Source organism: Microcaecilia unicolor, chromosome 4, assembly GCF_901765095.1.
Source record: "Microcaecilia unicolor chromosome 4, aMicUni1.1, whole genome shotgun sequence".
NCBI classification, from domain to species: Eukaryota; Metazoa; Chordata; class Amphibia; order Gymnophiona; family Siphonopidae; genus Microcaecilia; species Microcaecilia unicolor.
Genome location: NC_044034.1, coordinates 249,169,380 through 249,193,088, shown reverse-complemented (window position 1 = coordinate 249,193,088; position 23,709 = coordinate 249,169,380). Strand labels below are relative to the sequence as shown.

The following is a 23,709-nucleotide window of genomic DNA, read 5'->3' as shown; positions in this document are numbered from 1 at the left end:
TATCTTTAGAGACACAAATTAACACTCACACAAAGATCTTTCTTTCTGTTCTGCAATTTGCATCGAATTTGGAAATATTTTGATCAAGATCATTTCCCGCTTATCTTCCAGGCTTTTATTTTGAATTTGCGTGATTATTGTAATATTGTCTGTTTGAGAGCTTTCAAGTTGATATTGAAGAAACTTCTTACTATATAGAATGTTAAATTATGTTTAATCTTCTCTTTAAAAAAGTTTGACAGAGGACTTCCGGTTGGGTTATGGAGTAGCGAGGTCGCAGGGGAGAGCTGCTCCGGAGCGCCTGAATAATCTACACTCTGAAAAATTCTTTCCCTCTTATGTGGTGAGAGGCAATTAATCTGGGAGACGTGGAGAGCCCTAGACAATACAGAGATTAAGATCAACAAAGCAGATGGCTTCAAAATCTGCCCGGAAAGACCTCAAGGAGAAAGCCCGAACAAACGAGGCAAAGATGGCAGACAGGGTCACGCTGCCCTCTCCTACCCCTAGTTCCCTTTGGGCAGCAGTCAAGCAGGCGGTCGGGAAAAAGCTGCAACTTATATTGGATAAATTGGATGGGATGGAGGAGAGACATGCTACTCTGGTAACAGAGCTTCATGAGGTACAACAGAGAGTGGGGAGAGCTGAGGATGAGACACAGCAGGTGTTGGAGGAACAGCCGCAGATGCGAGCCCGCTTGGCCGAACTGGAGGCCAAAGTGGAGGATTTGGAGAATCGCTCCTGCCAGAATAATCTTAGGCTGGTGGGTCTCCCGGAGGCGTTACCAGAGTGGGACTTGTGTAAATGTTTAGAGACCTGGCTGCCTAAAGCATTATCGATGATGGAGCTCATTGGATTGCTGAAGGTGGAGAGAGCACATAGATTGAGGCAGCGCAGAGAGGGAGCAGATCAATCCAGAGTGGTAATCTTTAGGATCCTTAACTATGCTCACAAAATGGCACTCCTACAAGCCTTGAGGGCGGGAAAATCTCTTGAGTACCAGAACTCTCGTGTTTTGTGCTTCTAGGATTATTCGACTAAAGTATCAGCGGCACGTAAGGAATTTGCTCCTCTGTGTACTAAGCTATTTGGCTTGAAATACAAATTTAGCCTTCTATATCCGGCAAAGCTTAAACTGATCAACCATGGACAAGTGCATTTTTTTTTAACTGGCGGAGGAGGCGAAGGAGTATGTGGATAGGTTGACATCAGTGCAACAAAATGGATAAAGATGCGTTGAATGAATGCAGAAGAAAGGAGGCTCTGTGGACTGGGATTTGGGATATAGTGGTTTGTGAACGGATCCACCAAGGCTACTGTTTGCAGGCTGCTGTTCAGGGGATGCATAGGCATGATTGGCTGAGGCCCTGATGGATACTTCACCGCAAACGGAACATCGTACAAACTTGCAGGAGGATGATGCATTGCAGTACCCAGCGGAGAGGTTGAGCGCACAGAATATGATATAATTTTTTCAGACTTTAAATTGTATTAAGGAATTAGAAGCCAAGCTCTAACTAAAAGCACAAGGTTTTTCTTATTTTTATTTTATATATATCTAAGATATCTTCATACACATAGGTATATAAGTTAGTATGGTTGAGCAATATTGTACCGGAGGGGAAGAAAGGGGGATGAATTCTCCAGCACAACTTAAGGGAAGCTCTGAACTCTGATGCTGGGGGTGCTATGCTATGAAGCATGATGTGGGTAACATATAGGGGATGGAAGAGTAAGGGGGAGGAAGGGTCAGGGCAGGGACAGGAAGGGAGGGGTATGGGAAGGGGGATCCAACAGAAGAGGGATTGGGGGGATAGGGTGGTTTAATGTGTGTGTGCTGTCTGGACACTGTGTGGGTCACCCTTTAGATTTACGCCCTGGTGAATCCTTTTCGCACTGTCTCTCTGCAGGGGAGTGGAGGCTGGGACACTCTCCTGGTGCAGATGAATCTGTCAATATAGCAAATAATCATGAAAGCACTTTTCTTGCATAATCGTCTAGTGAGACATGACAACACTATAGGTCATGAGACATGACAACACTATAGGTCATTACCTGGAATGTCGGGGGAATACACTCCCCGATTAAACAGCAAAAGCTGTTAAAGGCTCTTAATGTCTGAAACGCCTCCATAGCATTTTTGCAAGAGACTCGCCTTTCGAAGGCGGAGCATGCAAAATTGAAGCGTTGGTGGGTGGGGGGATATTTTTGATTCCCCAGCAGTGGGTGAGAGAGGAGGAGTGGTGACACTAATTCGAAAAGGCCTGAACGTAGAAACCAAGCAGATGGTAGTGGACCCAGAGGGAAGATTTGTCCTGGCCTCTGTAATACTGGACCAACAGCCTATTTTGCTATGCAACATATATGCCCCAAATAATTATGAGAGAGCATTTTTTGTCCAGATCATCCGCAGGATACATGACTTTGGGGAGATACCAGTTCTATTGGGGGGGATTTGAATGATGTGGTTGACCCCATTTTGGATAGATCTCAGCTGACGGGGAGAGAGCTGGCTAGAACTGCAAGAGGTATTCCTTTGTTATGTGATGCGCTGGAGATGGTTGATGTGTGGAGAACACTGCATCCTTTGGAGAAAGGTTATACGCACTTTTCAAGGGCCCACACTATGATGTCAAGACTTGATTATGTATTCCTTTTGCAGGAGCTCTTGTCGTCGGTGGACAATACTCGGATAGGACCCATAATGATCTCAGATCATGCTTGGGTAGAACTTAGGATGTGTATGGGCGGGACCCCATCCCCAGGTAGAACATGGGTGGTACCCCATCCCCGAGTGGAACATGGCGATTTCCTACTTTTTTCTATTGGGATAGTGGGATAGTCAATTTTTACCGTTTTTACTTTTTAAGTGGCAAGATTATAAGGTCAATAATGAAGCTCATAGGGCTAACCCAATTTTATTTTGGAAATCGGCAAAGGCCTTACTTTGGGGAGAGATCATTTCATATGTTAGCTTTAAATGGAAAGCTAGGCACCAGGAGGTGCTGCGTTTGGAGAGGCGGGTGACATCTCTTCAGAGGAAGTATGGGGTGGGGCATGCGTTGCGGGTTGGGACACAGTTGTTAGAAGCACAGCAAGCTCTGAATGAGCTCTTATATGAACGTGCCAAGAAGTCCTTTGCATATTATAAGTATCAGCTTTACAGATTTGTAAATAAGAGTGGGAGGCTCTTGGCTAGAATGGTAACTAGGAGTGTGGGCACTCGTAAAATCGCTACATTGACAGACGCTAGAGGGGGCCTGGTGCATGGTGATGCCGATATTAACGCAGTTCTGAAAGATTTTTTCATGCAGCTCTATGCACCACAGACCATATCATCGATGTCTAGTGAAGCCCACCTTTCAAGTATAGATTTGCCTAAGGTGTCAGAATTGGAGCTGGGGCTGCTAAACAAGGCTATTGCTGTAGAGGAGATGGAGTGGGTACTCAAACAAAGTCCTTTGGGTAAGAACCCCGGGCCAGATGGACTGAGGAATGAATTTTACAAGCTTTTGCAGTGTGAGTTCAGTCCCATCTTGAAAGAGGTGTTTAATGAATCTATTCACCAGGGACACTTACCATTTCATCTTAATTCAGCCCAGATTAGTGTTATTTTGAAACCAGGTAGGCCCACAAATCGCCCAGATTCATACCGCCCTATTTCTTTGTTGAATGCGGAGGCCAAGTTCCTAGCCAAGATTTTGGCTAATAGGTTGGCGAGAATTCTCCTATCATTGGTAGTGGAACCACAGGTGGGGTTCACTTGTGGCAGAGTAATTGCGAAGAATATGAGACGAATACTGGCAGCATTGGAAACGGTCCATCTAGAAGAGGCTCCAGCTCTTTTAATCAGCTTTGATGCCAAAAAGGCCTTTGATAAGGTGGAGTGGGGTTTTCTCTCTGGAGTATTGAAGGTCTACGGTATTACAGGATTATTTGTTCAGGTGAAACAAACCTTATATGCTGATCCTAAGGCGCAAGTGTATGCTAATGGTTTACTCTCAGAAAGGTTCTCTATCTGTAGGGGAACTAGGCAGGGCTGCCCTCTGTCCCCACTCCTCTTTGTCCTAACGCTTGATCCATTGCTCAGGGATATTCAGGGTAACGCGGATATCCAAGGGGTGCGGATCCGGGTTGTTGTTTTCAAGTCTGCAGCTTTTGCTGATGATTTGTTGATACTCATAACAGACCCATGTCAGTTTTTGCTGCACCTCATGGAAAGTCTAACGGAGTATGGTGATTTTTCTGGCTTCCAACTAAACCTTACGAAATCAGAGGCATTGGCAAGCACTGAGGGGCTACCGAATGAATGGGGTTATAGCTTTCCGCTGCGCTGGGCACAAAGATCTTTTCGCTACTTGGGTATTCAATTGCTGATGAATTTGGCTCAACTGTATGATCTCAATATTTCAAAGCTGCGTAGAGATACCAAAGAACAACTGATGCTGTGGTCTTCGATCCCCTTATCTCTTTTGGGTCGGATACATTTATATCGCATGATACTCTTTCCTCGGTGGCTGTATGTCTTACAGTCACTTCTGATTCATTTACTAAGGAGAGATCTGACATTACTCCAAAAGCTAGTAGTAAAGTTTTGCTGGGCAGGTAGGAAACCCAATCTGAAGTGGCACCATATGGTTGGAGCTCAGACTCAGGGGGGCCTGGGATTGCCCGATATGCGTATATATAATCAGGCTTTATTGCAACGCTTGCGGGACTGGATCTTGGGCACCACTGCTTACACGGACTTGGTCATGGAACAGGTCTATTTCCGCCCTTGGCATTTGAATTACTTACTTCATGCTCCCTTGAAACGCCTTTCTGAGAGAGTGCGGGGCAGTGTTCTGCTTCGGCCTCTATGGTCCTTATGGCGGGATTTGCTTCACTTGTGGGGACAAATCCCAACTAGCAGTGTTCTGTTACCCCTGCAGAGAAATGCAGATTTTACGCCGGGTAGAGAGAATGCAATTTTTCGTGGTCTGGAGGACCGGGGGGGGGGGGGGGGGGGTGATACTGTTAGAAAGTTTTATTCAGACTGAAGGGTCTGTTGTCTCAGCACAAGACTTTTTATAGCAGTGTGCACGGGGCCCAGCAGCAATTTTCGCTTATCGCCAGCTATCTCACTATTTAAGTACCCTCCCAAAGGATAGTTTATCATTGGGCTTTGGACAGAAGTTACGGGAGTTCTTAGAAGGGGATGCTGTAGGGCAAGTTTTGGTGTCATAGTTTTACAGAGAGCTTGGGAAGCAAAAACCAGCTAGAAATGTGCAAGAAGTGTCGGCTATATGGAGTCAGGATGTAGAGAGACCAATTCCTGAGCATCTCATTTTGACAACACTTAGGGGAGGCTCCAGGATTGTACATAGTTCAGAACTTCAGGAATGTCATTTCAGAACAGTACATAGAACTTATTTTTCCCAGAGATAAGCATATCATGCGTGGTTGGTGGATAAAGATAGTGTCAAAAATGTGCACTAGTGGGCACCTCTTTCTTGCATGGTATGTGGCAGTGCAGACATATCAAAGCATTCTGGTCAGCTCTCTCCAATTTTTTTCATTCAGTGCTAGGGCGTCAAGTAGTCCTTTCTTTTGACAGTGATGTTCAGCTCCATTAGTTTGTGGAGAGCTGGCACACAAGGAGAAAAACTTTTTCTAAGTAAGTCCTGTATTCTGGGGAAGAAGTGTATTATCAATCATTGGGTATCGGACAGACCACCCTCCTACTGGTACTGGAGGAAAATGTTACATGAGCTCGTGTTGTGGGAATCCCGCGGGGCACATCAATCTCCTAAGAGGCAACAGAGGTTCCTTACGGTATGGGGGGCATATTTGAATAGGATTTCTCCAATGGCACGCAGACAGGTTCTGAATAGTTTTCGCTGGGACGCTGAGGATGGTAAGGATGGATGGTGATTGGATGGTGCACACAGGAATTAAGGGGGGGAGCAAGGGAGGTGGCAGTTTCAGCACTTTGGATCATGAGTAGGGGAGAGGGTATGTTGTGGGAAAGGGGGGACGGACGGTATGGGTGGAGGGAGGAATTGTATGGGGATAAAGTATTAAAACCTTGATGATGAGAATAATATTTTGCTGGTACTCAGTTGTTTTTGCTTTCAACTTGCTAGACATTGAATATGTTGGTTGTTTGTTCTGTTGAATCATCAATAAAAATTGTTGAAACATAAAAAAGTTTCAGAAAACAACAAGGCAAGCGATCTGCAAAATCCAACATGGAAAACAAACTAGCAGATCAATATAATGTCCAAACACCTTTATTGAAGATACCGTATGTAAGACAAATGCCTGACACAGGCCATGTTTCGCCCAACAATAGGGCTGCGTCAGGGGCCAATCTGTATCTTCATTAAATGAGAGCGGTGGTAAATTATATATATCAGGACAAGGATAAAAGGAATTTCCTTTATAAAAAACCAACGTAAGAAGCACAGACCAGCATATTCTATATGACGCCAAGTGATCAATGAGAAGTCTACTGTTTTGTGGGCTCTTGCAGATCCATTTATCAGCGCGCCTGTAAAAAAAAAAAAGGACTTTTTAAAATTTTTGCCAAAAATGGATGTGTGACAAAATAAAAATTGGCGCACATCCATTTTGGGTCTGAGACCTTACCGCCAGCCATTGACTTAGTGGTAAGGTCTCACACGTTAACTGTGCGGTAATTGTCTATGCAAGTAGAATGATGATTACAGCCCGGTTTCTGCCTAGGTCAAGAAAATAAAAATTATTTTCCGGCGTGCATAGCAGATGTGCATCAAAAATGAAATGACCACAAGGGCCACTCGGTAGCCAGGCCGTAACTACAAATTGACGTTCATTGGGCGTGCATAGGCGCCTACGCAGCTTAGTAAAAGGGCCCCTTGGTGTCCAAAATTTCATATAACCTGTTTTGTAAACTGATCAAAACTTACTCATTTAAAAAATGTGTGTTTAAATCATGCTGAATAGAATATAGGATTACATTTTGTTATTCCTAGAAATGTCCAAGCTTCTTTAATGTGTGATCCTCATTAAACTGAAAGGTATATGGTGTAATATACATTTATTGTTAATGTTAATTCAAGGAGTTCTTACTGTCATTATCAGCTAAAAACCCACCTACCTTAATTGTAAAATTATTTTAACCAAAATATAATCCAATGTGAAAAATGCATCCAACACTTATTTTGAATGTGCTGAAATGCCTTCTGTCATCTACAGAAGGCTTTTTAGCACATTCAAGATAAATGTTGGATGCATTTTTCACATTGGGTTATATTTTGATTAAAATAATTTTGCAATTAAGGAGGGGTTTTTTTTTAGCCGATGATGACAAGAACTCATTGAATCTAAGAATTGGAATTGGGAGTCTGTTGAGGCTTTTTCCTCCTTATGCAAAATTTTAGAGAGAGACTCTGTATACCATATGTGAGTAAGTAGTTGAGCCTTGTCCCATATTAAGGTTTTGGAGGCATTCATTTGGATGATTGTCTAGTTGATCTATTCCTCGATATCCTTGTTTGAAGATTTAGTTGATACATGCATAGGATTGCCAACTGACTCCAGATTTGTTTGATAGAATTATTCAGGCCTGGGTTTATTCTGCATAAAGGGCCATGTAAGCCAGATTTCCTAATTGAGTTTTCTAAGAAAAGTAAGGCTGCAAGCCCATGCATGTTCAATGGTAGTTTAAATACAACATTCCAGTTTTTGTCAAATTATTGTGCAAAAATCCTTGGAGGTGTGCTCTCAAACATACTCCAGTCCAATTCTGCATTGAGATGCCTCTTGATTAAATTGTGATAAAGATGGGCATTTACCTTCATATTAAAAAGTTAACATTCTATGAGGGTAAACGTAGGTGCCTTGGTCATTTGAACAGGATTGTACCTATTTCTTGCCTATTTTATAAAGATACATAGGTGCCTTTTCTGATTCCTTATATTAACCCCCCCTAGCAGTAGTACTCCAAGACTACCACTAGGGGTCAGTGTCACCATTTTGAGACCTGGAGCTGATAGGGCAGGAGAAGAAAGGGACTGCTCCATCCTTATCCCACAAGACACTAGGGATCTCACCCTGGGTAAGTCCCTGGAGTAGGGGAAGGGGATGCTCAGGGGGAAGAAGTTAGGGAACAAAGAGAGAGAGTGTGTGTGTATGTGGGGAGGGGGGTCAGATCAGAGAGCTAGGGGGATTGGAAAGAGGTAGTAGTAAGGAGGTAGGATTGGAGAGTAGGTTATTGAATAAATTACCTGGTAGGACAGAACAAAAGGCATAACTATCTAGCTGCTTAGCTATGTGGGCACCAGCACTTGTATAACTCCTGGCTCCTTCCTAGCCCCACCCTCTATTGAATAAATTACCTGGTAGGACAGAACAAAAGGCATAACTATCTAGCTGCTTAGCTATGTGGGCACCAGCACTTGTATAACTCCTGGCTCCTTCCTAGCCCCACCCTCTATTGAATAAATTACCTGGTAGGACAGAACAAAAGGCATAACTATCTAGCTGCTTAGCTATGTGGGCACCAGCACTTGTATAACTCCTGGCTCCTTCCTAGCCCCACCCTCTATTGCCTGTTTTTGAGATGGCCAGTTAGTGCCAGTATTCAGCACTGCCCATTAAGTGTCAACGAATATCGAGGACAAGTCTGTTTAATGTGGTTTAACTGGGCAGGAGCTTCTCCTGCACAGTTTTACCCTTTTGAATATTGGGCCCATTATTAAAAATAAAAAATACATGGATAGAAAAGTTTATATGTTCATTGGCTGTGGGTGAATGTATTATTTTGAGTACTGAGCTGTGTGTGTTTTATTTTCCATAGGAAAATAACCGCTGTGACAGTTTTCAAAGTCTTTTAGTTTGAAAATTGGTACAAAGCCTGCAAATAAAAAAAAAAAAATACCTTCAGATTTTGCAGCAATGTGGGAAGATTACCCTATATGTGGCATATCAGCTGTAAAAATAATTAAATCAGATTATTCATTAAAATTTTTTCTATTAATACTACTTGATAAAGTAACTTATTTTTCCAGATTGGTACAAATATATGCTTTTTTATTATATTTAATACCACATCTCAAAAGGGTATTTAAATACTACTAATAATACAAATTTCTATTACAAAAGTCTTCTTTCTCCTAGATGTCTGGATAAAAATTATTCTCCAAGGATAAGTAGATATCATTTGCCATATATAGGTGGATGTAATCCAATGGAGCCTGGCACAGTCGCTATCCAGCATTCTGTTACATTCTTAAGCTTTTGCAGTGCCTTCCCACCTAACCTGAGTGCATGGGACCAGAATTGTAAGTTTTTCTGTGGAGCAGAGAGCAGTTGCATTTCTGCACAGCTGCCCTCAGCGTGTCTTTTTGAGACTTCGGTGCTTTCCCACATTGTACATGGGACTCTCTTTCTTTATATTTTTTTCATTTTTTCAACTTCCTTCCCCTTTTTTAATTATCTTAGTGTTAGTCGGCCCATTTAAGTTTTTTTGGGTTTTTTTCTGTGGCTCCTTCAGCCCTCTTAGGCCCGAGCACATAGATTTTTTTTTTTTTGGGGGGGGGGGGGGGGGGGGTTATGAAGAAGGAAAGAAAATTGAGCTGTTTGATTTCGCTTCGGCTAGTTTTCCTACAATGTCCCTTAAAACTCCTAGTGGTTTAAAGAAATTTTTTTAGGTGTGACTTGACCCTCATAATTGCTGCTTGCCATGCCTGGAACCTGACCATAAGACCTCTAATTGTTTTTCTTTTACAAAATGCAGAACAGAACTGAGAGACATAGAGGACCAGCATGAGAGACTTTTTGGCGCTTCTAGGTCTGGTCCATCGACTTTGGCATCGGTCCCCATGGCTGGCAGAACTGTACTGGACACGGGGGGGGGGGGGGGGGGAAGGAGATGGGTGTGCCAGCATTGAAGAGGCCTTTTCCCTGCCTCGACTATGGGCACTAGTAGGGTCCCATCTGACTGACCTGCATCAGACACTACACCAAGGATGCATCAGGATTCAACATCGTCCTTGTCAACACCAAGAGATCCCGATATCATGCACTGAGTGAAGGTGAATGAGCAACAACGTCGGTCCTGCCCGAAACATGGTGCCAGGAGCTCTTGGTCATCAGCACTGCTGATAACCAAGAAGCGTCTGCACCACAAAGACCGCTTCCCCTCGTTGAAGTTAGTGCCAATGTGCCAGTACGCTTGACGTCAGGACCAGCCTTCCAATTTGGCTCTTTCCCCATACCAACACCAAATCGTTTGCCGATGGTTGATCCTGAGGAGTGGATCGGGCCCTCTTGCAGGAGGAGTTGGAATGAATCTTAGCTCTGGATGATGCTGAAGCCTTGAAGGTGTCGATACCAACCATGGCTCCACCCTATCCAATCCTCAAAGTTCATGCCCTGTTTTGTCGCCTTTTCGTTAAATCTGATGCCTTGCCAGGTGCCAGCACTGGCATCAGAAGAGGCATTGCTTCTGTCCAGGCCATCAGGGGAGGAAGCTTCTCCGTTTTCAAAGGAAAAGGCCTGTCCCTCAGTACTCTCATTTGGAGTCCGGATGCAAGTCCAGTACACCAAGGTAAACACAGACTCAACCCACTCAGGAGGAGTATTTTGCTGTCTGACTCAAACCACTTAGGGCCTCTAAGGTAGAACCAGAGAAGATCTTGGAGGCGGGGTCCCTTGGTCTTCCATCAGACATCTCCTTTCTTCAGAAGAGAAGAAAGTCTCTACCAGAGGAACTCTCCTTTGTAGGCTTTTTGAAGAAGATGGTTAAGATCATCCTATTTGATTTGGAGGTTCAGGACATTTTCAGGGCTGAGATGTGGGACATCCTTGAATACAAGGATCCTCCTAGGGAAGCCAAGACAGTGCTCGTGCACAGCATCCTTCAACAAATGCAGATGAAGAATTGGGAGACTGACCCCTCTGTGCAGCTGGTACCTCAGAAGGCAGACTCAAATGTACAGAGTCCAAAAGGCTCCTGGATTTGAGAAGCAACAGCTGCCACACCACTCTATGGTGGTAGTATAATCTACTCTCATGAGACCCAAGAGTTCTAGAACCCATGCATTCATATCCCTTTAAGAAGTCTTTGGTAGGCCTGCATCACTCATGCACGAGTGCCTTCCCGCCAACCCAAGGCGTGTGGAAACCTCAGTCTTCTTTTCTCCATACAGCTGAAGAGATCCTGTCTTTGTCAGGATACATGAAGAGACTTTTTTTTACAATGAGTTTATAGCTTTTCTGTGCCTTCCTACTCTCAGTGAGTGTGTTTGGGGGATTTTTCTTCTTTTCCTTCCCCGTCCTTAGTTCTTTTTCGGCTTTTTTCACCCCTCCCCCCTTTTCTTTCTTTTTCTGCAGCCTGCGACCATGTTGAGCCTGGGCTCCCAGCCAGGTTTCTTTGTTTTGAGTGAGATTCCTTCTTCTCTCCACCATTAAAGCCGTTTGATTGTGCTGTGACTATCTTCCCCACGATATCCCAAAAACCTGCCAGTGGTTTTAAGAAGTATTCCTGATGCACTTGGACCATTTCTTTGGCCGACCCACATGACATGTGGCTGAAGTGCTTCGACCGCAATCGTGACTCTCTAAACTGTCCTCTTTATTCTCAAATGCAGAAGAGGACTCAGAAATCCCGAGAGGTTATTCATGAATGACTTTTTGGCACCCAGAAATCAGAATCCTCTGTATTGGCATCAAGAGCATCAGTCCCTATGACCTCTGGAGCTGCATTGACATCAAGGTGGTCTTTGCCTGTCTCGACATCGAGTGCTATTAGCAGCCCTGTGGGCCAAGCATCTTTGGATCCAACACCAAGGAGTCACCTGGATTCTGCATTCTCCTCTTCAGCAATGTGGAATCCCAATGCCAGGCACAGAGTGAAGGCGACTAAGCATTGGCATTGTTCCCCCTTGATGCACGGTGCCAAGAACTCCAGGGCATTGGCTTCACCAGCATCTGAGAAGCATTGGCATTGTGAGGACTGCTCCCCCTCCTTGGTGGCAGTGCTGACACACCAGTCTTCCTGAGGCCAGTTACCACTCTTGATCCAACACAGACAACATCGCAGATACAGACAGCCTTGCAGGCTGTCTCCACCTTTACCGATGTCTACCCTTGAGGATTGGCTCTGGGCTATGCTACAGGAGGAGCTGGGGCATATCCTAGGACAGTGTGGTGCTGATGCAACGAGGGTGATTACACCGCCTCTGGATATGGTGCAGCCCATCCTGGAGGCCCTTGCTCTGCTTATTAGGTAGTCACCAACCCCGATGCTATCCAACGCAGCGACTGTCTCCAGCCCGTTGGGGGAGGAAACTGTCTCTGAGACATGGAGAGGTTCTGCACCTCAGCACCCTTGCCCTTGGCACTCTAGTCAGCTGAGGCAGTTGCAGTCTCTTGACGTCTCATGGGAGCTCACATGTTTCTCTACTTGGACAATTGGCTGGTCAAGAGCACAACAGAGGATAGTGATCAGGAGTATATGCAGAGAACTATTCGGGTACTGGAGCTACTAGGGTTCGTCATCAACTACCCCAAGTCCCATCTAGCTCCGGTTCAACGATTGGAGAACATTGCAGCCCTGCTAGACATAGTTCAGGCTTGGTTCTTCCTGCCTCAGGCATGGGTGGATGTCCTTATTGCCATTGTTACTCAGGTTTGGAGCAACCAGCAGGTCACAGCTCAGCAGATGTTGAGGTTGTTAGGCTACATGGCACATCGCCACTTGTGGTGCACCCAATGGATCCCAGCTTCTCAGTGGAGTCAATCCATTGGGAACCTTGCGGATATCATCTCAATCACCCCAGAGCTGGCTCATTCGGTTCTTTAGTGGACGATTTGGTCCGATTTGGCCCTGGGACTCCTATTCCAAATTCCCCCACACCAGAAGGTACTGATCACAGATGTATCCACTTTGCAGTGGGGAGACCATGTAATCAGGCTTCACATTTGAGGAACCTGGTACACAGGAGACTGAGCTTCAGATCAACCTTCTAGAGCTATCGACGATCTGGAACACTCTAAAGACTTTCAGAGATCAGCTGTTGAACCAAATTGTGCTAATTTGGACAGACAGTGGGGTTGCCATGTACTGTGTGAACAAACAGGGGGGTACGGGTTCCTACCCCTTGTGTCAGGAGAAAGTCGAGATACGGTGCTGGGCCACTGCCCATGGCATGGTGCTCAGAACCACATACCTGGTAGGGAAAGACAACAGTCTGGCAAACAGGCTGAGCAAGTTGTTTCAGCCTCACAAGTGGTCTCTGAACATGGGCATAGCCTGCAAGATTTTCTGAGAGTGGGGTACCTCCTCAGTGGATCTCTTTGCCACTTACCTCAACCACAAAGTATCTCAGTACTGCTCCAGACAAGTCAGACAACAGGCTGGCCTTGGATGCCTTCCTACTTCTTTGGAGAGGGTCTTCTGTATGTGTATCCTCCTATTCCTCTGGTAGGGAAGACTTTGCTGAAACTCAAGCAGAACAGGGGAACCATGATCCTGATTACGTCTTACTGGCCGAGACAGATATGGTTTCCTGTTCTTCAGAAGCTGTCCTCCAAAGAACCGTGGAGACTGGACTGATTTCCAGCCCTCATCATGCAGAACAAGAGGTCTCTTCTGCATCCCAACCTCCAGTCCCTGGCCCTCATGGCCTGGATGTTGAGAGCATAAAATTTGCATCCCCGCAGCTTCCTGAGGGTGCCTCCAAGGTCTTGCTGGCTTCCAGGAAAGATTCCACCAAGAGGTGTTACAATTTTAAATGGAGGAGGTTTGTCATCTGGTGTGAGGGCAGGGCCCTAGATCCTCTTTCTTGCCCTTCACAAAACCCGCTGGAATACCTACTGCATCTCTCTGAGTCTGGTTTGAAAACCAACTCCATAAGGGTTCACCTCAGTGCAATCAGTGCCTGTCACCACTCAGTGGGAGATAGGCCCATCTCTGTAGAGCACTTAATGGAAGGTTTGATGTTGACGAAGTCCCCTCTCCTGCCTCCAACTGTGTCATGGGAACTCAACGTCATTCTCACACAGCTGAGACACTTGACTCCTGTCATCTGAAGTACCTAACCTAGAAGGTCTTGTTTTTAGTGGCGGTCACTTCAGCTCGAAAAGTCAATGAGCTTCAATGAGCAGATCCACTTTACACAAACTTTCATCATAACAGAGTAATTCTCTGCGTATTCCTTATGATTCTGCCTAAGGTGATGTCAGATAATAAATAATACATTTACTAAATCACATTGAGGCATATTTTCAGGGCACTTAGCCTTCCAAGGTTCCATAGGTTTCTATGGAACTTTGGTAGGCCAAGTGCTTTGAAAATTAGCCATATTGCCAGCTAGATTCCTGTCCTTAAGGCTTCATGAAATCAACCTCTTTAGAATTTAAGCTCAAGATCTATGATTGGTTGACAATTTTGTTAACTCGGGGACTTTTTCCCTCTTATTTTGTAAATATGTTTTTAACTCCCATTCCTAATTAGAAATCAGAATCTCGAGCATTAGTGAATAAATATGTGCCAGTTGCCTAGTTCCTTTTTTGCCAGACTTATGGAGGATATTGTTACTTCACAATTAACAATGTGCTTGAACAAGATCTAAAGGAAATTTCTAATGACATCAATCAAAGTCTCCATATCATGCATTCATGGGTGAATGCATTTCGGCTGAAACTTAATGCAGAGAAAACCCAATGCCTAATAATCACCTCTCAGCATAACAAGAACAAATTCACCGCCATCAACACACCAAATCTAAATCTTCCATTCTCGGACAACCTAAAGATTCTCGGAGTTACCATTGATCGACATCTAACACTCAAACTACACGAAAAACACAACCAAGAAGATGTTCCACTCCATGTGGAAATTAAAAAGAGTAAGACCTTTCTTCCCAAGGACCGTCTTCCGAAACCTGGTACAATCAATGGTGCTCAGTCATCTAGACTACTGCAATGCACTCTATGCCGGCTGTAAAGAGCAAATAATAAAAAAACTTCAGACAGCCCAGAACACTGCAGCTAGACTCATATTTGGTAAAACAAAATATGAAAGTGCTAAACCCTTACGAGAAAAACTACACTGGCTCCCACTCAAAGAACGCATCACGTTCAAAATATGCTCCCTAGTTTACAAAATCATTCACGGAGATGCACCAGCCTACATGTCAGACCTGATAGATTTACCACCCAGGAATGCCAAAAGATCATCCCGCACATTCCTTAATCTGCACTTCCCGAACTGCAAAGGTCTGAAATACAAACTAACACACGCGTCAAACTTCACCTACTTGAGTACACAGATATGGAACGTATTGCCGCGTAACTTAAAAACGACTTACGAACTAATGAACTTCCGCAAACTACTGAAGACCCATCTCTTGAACAAGGCATACCACAAAGATCTACCAATGTGAATATACATAACTCCTCCACATATATTCAGAACTATCTCAAAATATCTGCTTGTTCTCTACTATCGTGCTTTATCTTTTTCATGTTCCCAAGATCCTTCTGTAACACTAATTGTATATTTTCTAATATATGTCCACTATTCATGACTATTGTAAGCCACATTGAGCCTGCAAAGAGGTGGAAAAATACAAATGCAATAAATAAATAAATAAAATAAATAAATAAATCTTAATCAGTCCACTGTCCTGCCAACATTCTTCCCAAAAATCCATACCCATCCTGGCGAAAGCACACCACACACTTTGGCTGCAAATGATCCTTGGCCTTCTATCTGGAGCGGACTGAAGCCCATAGACAGTCTGACCAGTTTTTTGTTTCTTTAGATCTCTACAGGATAAGGGCAGTCATTGAGAAACACACTCTTTCCAATTAGCTAGCAGACTGTAGCTCTTTGCTTACTCCCAGGCTGGCCTAACTCTGGAGGGTGATATCACTGCTCACAGTGTCAGCCATGGCTGCATCGGTAGCCCACTTAAGGTCAGTCTCCATACCTGATGCGATAGCTGGTTTGGTCAGACAGTCCTGCACAATTTGTTTGATATCTAGAATCCAATCCACCCTCCTAGGCCCATTCTTTTTTGTTCCAGGCTGCACCTATTTTGTTTGTTAGTGTTATTTGTTCTGCTTGGCCTTGCCATTACAAGGCCCTATTGACTGTGGTTTGTTGTTTTCAGTGAGTCTGGTAGCTAGGGATTCCCACATGTGAAAACTAATTCCTGCTTGTCCTCGGAGAAAGCAAAGTTACTCATCTGTGGCAGGTGTTCTCCGAGGACAGCAGGACTGGTATTCTCGCATACCCTCCCACCTCCCCAAGGAATTGCATTCTTTAGTATGCTGTTTGATTGGACTGAAGATCCCACACATCTTGGGCTAGAGGGAAGGCACTGTAGGCCTACCAAAGGCTTCGTAAAGGGATTTGAACACTGGGTAGCATCCGCACCATGGCTCAGTTAGGGATATCATCGACATGTGAGAATTCTAATCCTCCTGTTCTCGGAGTACACCTGCTACAAGTGAGTAACTTTGCTATCTTTCCCCCCAGGACTCGGGAAATGAGCATCCCACCTATTACTGCATATTGATATCCAATTTTCATCTGGCTAGAATGAAAAATTCTAGTTAAGAGGGCTTTTTTCACAACCATTTACCCATGTAAGGGGGAGATGTTATCAGAGTGGGCTACCATTATGGCATGTTATTTTACAGTTAACCTCGGTTATAAGTAACTAAGCCTCACTGCATAAAAATGGGACATGTGCTAAAATAGTATGAGTTAGTATAAAATAACACATTAATTGTAAGGCCACGTTATAATTATGCCCTAAATAGATTGTTTGAAAATTGTGCTCACTCATTATGACTAAAAGTATGCATGCTATTCCTATAATGTGTATGTGTTTAGAAATCATTTGGTGAGGTGATGTTTTTGGATGTCATCAGAAAATAGTTTGCATAGATGGTATTTTCAAATCTGTGCATGTTGTTTTTCCATTGAAAACTGTACTCGTATATAAGGCAGGTGGAAAGATTTATGCCTACAACAGTGTGCGGAGGGGTAGTAAGCACATATCTTCCTTTCTGAGTTAAAATATACCTGCAGACTTTGTACTAAGTGAGATCCATAGCAAACTATCTGTTCAAAAAATGTTTCTCTAACTAATTGTTATGTAGAAAACCTCAGTTTATTACATATAAGCTGATATAACATTGTTTCATTGTGAGCCACTTTGAGCTGAAATTTGTTTTTGGATAATGTGGGATATAAGAATGAATGATGAATGAATGAATATATAAATAAACTAGACAATGCTCTTGCCAATGTCTCTCGATCTTTTTGCCACGTTTGACTTGGTTCGTCATGATCATCTCCTACAACGCCTCACCTGTTGGTATAGCAGGTGCAGTCCTTGTGTGGTTCATTTCTTTCCTCCAGCACTGTTCTTTTAAAGTATCGCTATCAACATTAACATCTGCTTCTTATAATCTCCCTTGTGATGCTCCCCCACCCCCTAAGGATCCATTTTTATCACCCATCTTATTCAATCACTTTCTCAGCCCTTTGCCAACTCTTATTCAATCAAGAGGCATTAGTTCATACTACTATGCAGACCATATTCTTCTTATTCACTATACAACATCTGAAAAATTGGACCTTCTACCCTTACAAGATTGTCTCTATGATATGGCCATCTGGTTTCATGACCACCAACAAGTGCTCAACACTGCCAGATCCAGTTGGGTTTCTAGACATTCTCTACTTCCATCTCTTACACCAGTCCTTTTTGGATCACCTGTCCCATTGATTCATTAAGATAGGCATCTTATGACTTCCAGCTTTCTTTTACTGGACAAATTTCTTCTGTCTTAAAATCTATTTTTCTAGCTTTTCATCAACTTAGATCAATACATAATTACTTAGATAATAAGGCATTAAATGCTCTCTTCCACACATTTGTAGGTTCTCATTATGATTATTGCAACACCATCTATGCTTGTCTTTCAAAATCCAATCTCAGGAAACTTCAGACCCTACAAATACGTCATCTCACATTTTATGCCAGGCAAAAAGATGAGATCGTATTACACTCCTTTTGCTACATTTGCATACGCTCCCAGTTGAATACAAGATCAAATTTAAAATGTTGACTTTGACCCACAGAGCATTTCACAAAGGTACCACGGACTATCTTTCTCCTCTCGTTATTCAATATGATCCTACCCACTGTCTCCGTTCTTTAAATAACCATAGGTTGGTCATTCCAGGCCTTTCCTTAGCTCTCTGGGAATCCACCAGAAACAATGCTTCCTTTTTTTTTTTTTTTGTAGCACCTTCTGTCTGGAACATCTTACTTCTATAGCTGTGTTCATCGGCTTTAAAAAATTTAGATCATCTTAGAAAACTAATTTTTATAGGGTTCCTTTTAGGTGGGTCATGGGAAGCCTAGGTGTGTAGTTCGATCTGCAATGCAGACACATCATCCTTATTTACACCTGTTAACAGAAATTGCTGTGTTTTATTCTATTTTTTAAATCTTTTAAATTTTATTTCAGTCGATATTCAGCCCAAAGCGGTCAACATTTTATTTTTAAAGCTGATCTCTGTGGGCAGAATTAGCCCCAAATATGCAGTGCCAGGTCATATCCTGCCACTGGCATTGAATATCTGGGGCTAATTCCCACAGTACTATCCACTATAGTTTATGTGGCTACCGGCTGACACTTATGTGGGTTTTGGCTAAATATCAGCTGGGACCCACATAAATGGATGTGCCCCCTTCAGGGTGCCCACTCCCCCCTCCGCTGGATCCATCTCCCCCCACCCCTACCCCTTTGGAACTGCAAGCTCCCCTCCCTAATGTTAGTAGGTCTACCTGCCCGTTCTCCTGATGGTCCAGTAGGGAAATGGGCAGGAGGGATGTCCACTCCAGCCCATTGTGGCAGCCTCTCTGAAATGGCTACAGCGACCTGTAGCAGCAGCCTCATGGTACTTTGTGCATGTTCGTTACGCGCGCCAGAAAATAAAAAATATTTTTCAGACTTGCATAGCGGACGCGTGCTGAAATTGAAATTACCACAAGGGCCACGTGGTAACTGTGTGGGAACTCCAATTTGGCGCACGTTCGGTGCGCATAGGTGCCTACACAGCTTAGTATAAGGGCCCCTTAGGCTACGGCAACGAGCAGGAGCAAGCGGACATTCCTCCTACCCATTTCTCCACTGGACTACTACTACTACTTAACATTTCTAGAGCGCTACTAGGGTTACGCAGCGCTGTACAAATTAAACAAAGAAGGACGGTCCCTGCTCAAAGGAGCTTACAATCTACCAGGGCAATGGGCAGGTAAGCCTGCTAATATGGGGGGGGGGGGGGGGGATAGGCAAGGGGCTTCCTTGGCTTCTGGGGAGGTAGGAAGGGAAGCGGGCATCCTGAAAGGGGGGGTTCTTCTATACATTTGGGAGTTACTTGGAGGAAGGGGGATCTTGCCGTGCTTCAGGTAGTGATCAGAAAAGGAGTTCCAGATGTGCTGGGGAGGGTTGCCAGGGAGAGACGGGGATGGTAAAACAGGCCAGGGCCTAGAAGTCAACCGGGCACCAGCCGATATTCAAACCATGTATTTCTGTATTGTATAGAACAGTGTAGAAAAATGAGCACAGAATACAACCTTTATTAGTGCTGTTTCCACCAGCTAAAATAAATTTTGAAGCTGTTTTAGTGATAATCAGTTTTGATTTAATGTTTATATCTACATATGGGACACTTTCAAATAAATTAAAAAGCTGTCAAATAATAAAAAATAATCTTTTGTCCTATATCTTTTAAGGCATTGCCTATCCAACTGGAACAGCTTTTGACTTTTTACAGATGGACCACACATAGGCATTCCATTATTTCTAATAATCTTTTACGATTGGTTTCATTAACATTGAGCCTGCCATGAGTGGGAAAGCGCGGGGTACAAATGTAACTTAAAAAAACCAAACATTTGCTATTGTTTTAGGTGTGACTCCGTCTACTGCCAGCAAGCTACACCTACTGGCTTCATCCCATATAATGGGCTAGAGAGCCTAGTACCATCTCCTGTTCTCAATCTTACCTCCTTTAGATGGTAGCATAGAAGAATAGCTCTTCAGCCCCATGGATTAAAGCCATCATTATTTGCACTCCCAGCTCAATTTTGCAGTATGCTTTCTGTTGGCGAGGAAGTGAGAAACTGGTAGACTGAATGGCTAGCAAAAAATAGGTGGTAGATATAAAACTTTTGTGTGCTCTGCAGCGCTGGCATCAGAATCAGCACAAGACAACATGGTGGATGGCGGCAGTGATCAAGAGATTCTGGAGATCTCAGCATGGCTGCCTGAATTAATTAGCTCAGGAAAAGCGCACAGTCCACCCTCCCAGGGGGAAATGAAATGCTAGCTTGAGGGGCTGAAAAGAGCGATTGTTAGCATTAAGATGAAAATTCACTCGTATACTGAAGGGCTGAATAGAAAACTCAAGGACACAGATCAGAAATTAAGTTGAGTTTGAGGAGAGGATCATAAATCATGATACAGAGTTCAGAGAGCTGCAAAAGAGATACACCAATATGGAGGGTAAACAGGAGGACTTGGTGACAGAGCTAGAGGATATCGAGAACTGGACCAGTAGGAACAACTGCAGGTTCATGGTATTTCAGAGGCAACCTCAGAACAAAATACAGTGATCCTTCTACAAAAGATATGTCATTTCTTGCTGGCAGCAGGAGTGAAAGAATTGCTGCCTCACATTGAATTTGATAGCGTACACCGTGGTCTGGGTTCCAGACTACAGGAGAAGACTAGAGACGTAGTTTGTTTCCTGCATTTTCCAGTGAAGAAAAGTACTGCAAGTGCCTAGAAAAGTGGGCCATATTGACTGGAAGGGGTCAAGTGTAGAAGTATTTGCAGATATTTTAGCCATGATGCTGCACATGTGGCAGAAATTCTGGGACATAACATGCATTCCTTCTGTGCACATCAGATATAAATGGCTTTTTCCATATAGCCTTTCTTTTATAGCTGGCAATACCTTTCATAAAGTAACAACAGAAGCTCAGTGAATTCTTCATGATTCTCTCTCAAGCTGAAAAGGATGGAGAGCTACAGTCAACGACCTTGAGCCATGGACTGGGCTTAACACAGTGCTGGCACCAACAGAAGCAGGAAGAGCATTGGCTACAGCATCAGTCTGATGATTTGTCGGCCAGATCCTCATCAAATGCATGAGTGACTGGATACAGAGGGACACTACTTTGGAAATATGGGATCTACATGTCTGATACATTTTGGATGGAGGGTTTTAGCCCCTATCTACTGGGAGGCCGAGCAATCTGAACTCAAGTTCTACTGAGGTGTTCCAGAGTATATTTGTGCTTCTGGTTCCCAGTCTCTCTGGTTTACTCTTTTGCAGGGATGTATTCTTGTCTTGAAGGCTGTCGGGGGGGGGGGGGGGGGGGGGGGGGGAGGTGATTGAAAATGTCCTCATCAGGCCTAGGAGGGGAGTGATGGGCTGGGTTCATTCTGTAAAGGAGGGTGTGGAGTTAGAAGGGGAGATGAATTGGGGAGGGGGAAATGATGTTTGGGGAAAGGGGTAAGAGTAGGGGAGGGGGAGACAGGCAGGTCCTGGAGATTGAATATATTCGCTCTACAATATGTTCTTTTGAGTGTGAAGATGAAGGATGGTGAGTGAAGTTATTAAGCAAGTTGAACTTCCCATAGATGAGTGATCACTTCTGGGTAAGTCCGAGGGTGGGGGGGATGAGGGGAGACCTGGCTGTGGCCTGGCTGCAGAGGAGGGCCTTAGAAGGGGGATCAGTGGGATCAAAAATAGGGGGGGTAGAACTGGGGGAGGGGTTGGGGTATCAGAGTGGGGTGGTGTTGGTAGAGGCTGCAATCCTGAAGGTATATGAGTGCCGGAAGATACTCAGTACCAGACCTCCATAACTAAGGGCTCCTTTTACAAACCGAGGTACTGATTTCTGTTCGGGAAATGCGACGAAGCCCATAGGAATTGAATGTGCTTTGTCACATTTAATGCACTGGAAATCTGTACTGCGGCGTTGTAAAAGGAGCCCTAAGTGACCAAAGATAGGATATCCTATCTGGCCTCCTAGCTTTGCAGGCACTGACTCCAAATATGGCCCATGCCTGAATATGTACCGGTTCCTCCCCGACTCCCCTGGGACCACCCCTGCTGTAGCTGCTTTTGGTTTGAGCAGTTAGAGCTGATATTCAGCAGTACTGCCTGGTTAAAAGCCACTGAATATTGGCAGATGGCCCACTCAGCATGGTTTAAGCGGCCGTTGACCCCTTCAAATTTATCATGAATATTGACATATGGAGGCAATGTCTCCAAATGGGTTACTCTTGCACATACCATGACAGTCATGAACCTCACTCCCAAGCCGAGGTGTGTGATCTATATAGATCATAAAGGAATCAAGCCCGTTCAAGTACTATGAAAATCTCTAACAAGCCCATATTTAAGTGAGATGCTTTCTCAGCCTATGGATAGTGGGTTTCAACATCTATCAAGGTTCTAAAACAGTAAGCCATTGACTTTATTTTATCTTTGTGATATTTAAGTAAGAGTCCTCTAAGTCCATAGCTGTTGGCATTGGCACGTCAAACAGTGGATTGACAGGCATAAATGAAAGTGGTATTAATGTTTTTGTTAAGTTATGTAACATTTGTAAAAGATTCAGATATTGCCTTGATTCCTAAAACCAAGCTGTTTCTGCCTTCAGAAGTTAATACATGTCAGCCAAATATAGTAAAAATCTTCCTAAATAATACTTCATGCCCAGGATTCTTTCCAGCTCAATAACAAATTCTGGTGGGTTCATACCTGTGATGGTTTCTAATTTCCTTCATGTCTGGACGTCTGCCAAACATAAATATAATTATAAGAAGCAACCATAATATATCAGTTTGATGATAAGGGAAGCTCTAGAAAACATAGCAGAGGTCAGGAAGCTCATAGAAATGATGGAATGGTAGTAAGAAAGCAACATATTCTCATTGTAAAAGTGAATACAATCAAGCCCCTTTTCCCAATTAAGTAGTCTTTTGATAAGCTCAAAAAATTTACAAAAAGGGAGACGGGTCATAAGAGAAAGGAAGAGGAGCTCCAGCCAATCTGTTGAATGTCTTTAGAAGGGAAAATGTGTAAGTGGTGAATTCATGAGACTTAAATCTAGAACAGCATTTAAGTTCCTACCTTTTACCAAGTTCAGACAATTATGTTTGGTGAATGCGCAAACTGCCCGTGTTTTAGGCAAAGGAGGAATGTGTTGCTGTGTGATATGTTCTAGAAAGCAAACGTTTTCTGGTTTAGAATCTGGCCACGGAGCTATGACAGGGTTGGGCATTGCTCACCAGGGCCCCAGGTGAAATAGCCTCCTAAGTGGAATGACTGTCGTCATAGGAGCCAGCTTTTCAAAATTATTGGGGGTGCTAAACCCAATGAAATGACCTCTCCTTGGACACAGTCAAGGATTTTTTTCAATATTGGAGGTGCTCAAGCACCCAAAGAGATGGCTCCTATGACTGTCATAACATAGAACTATGCATATATTTTAATATTTATAATGTTTAGAGAGACAAAGAGACTATAGCCAGCTAGGAGAAGCAGTGTTGAAAGATCCACTGGCTGATTGTGAAGGTAGTTTGCTTAATATACAGTGGCATGAAGGTCGGGAGCTGTAACTGAGCACCTCT

The 23,709-nt window shown here is 43.8% G+C and overlaps 1 protein-coding gene across 8 annotated transcripts in view; it reads left to right on the top strand.

The window, feature by feature from the left end:
- TSGA10 (testis specific 10) overlaps positions 1-23,709 on the top strand; it is a 302,307-nt gene that overhangs the window by 97,298 nt on the left and 181,300 nt on the right. The window lies entirely within an intron of this gene.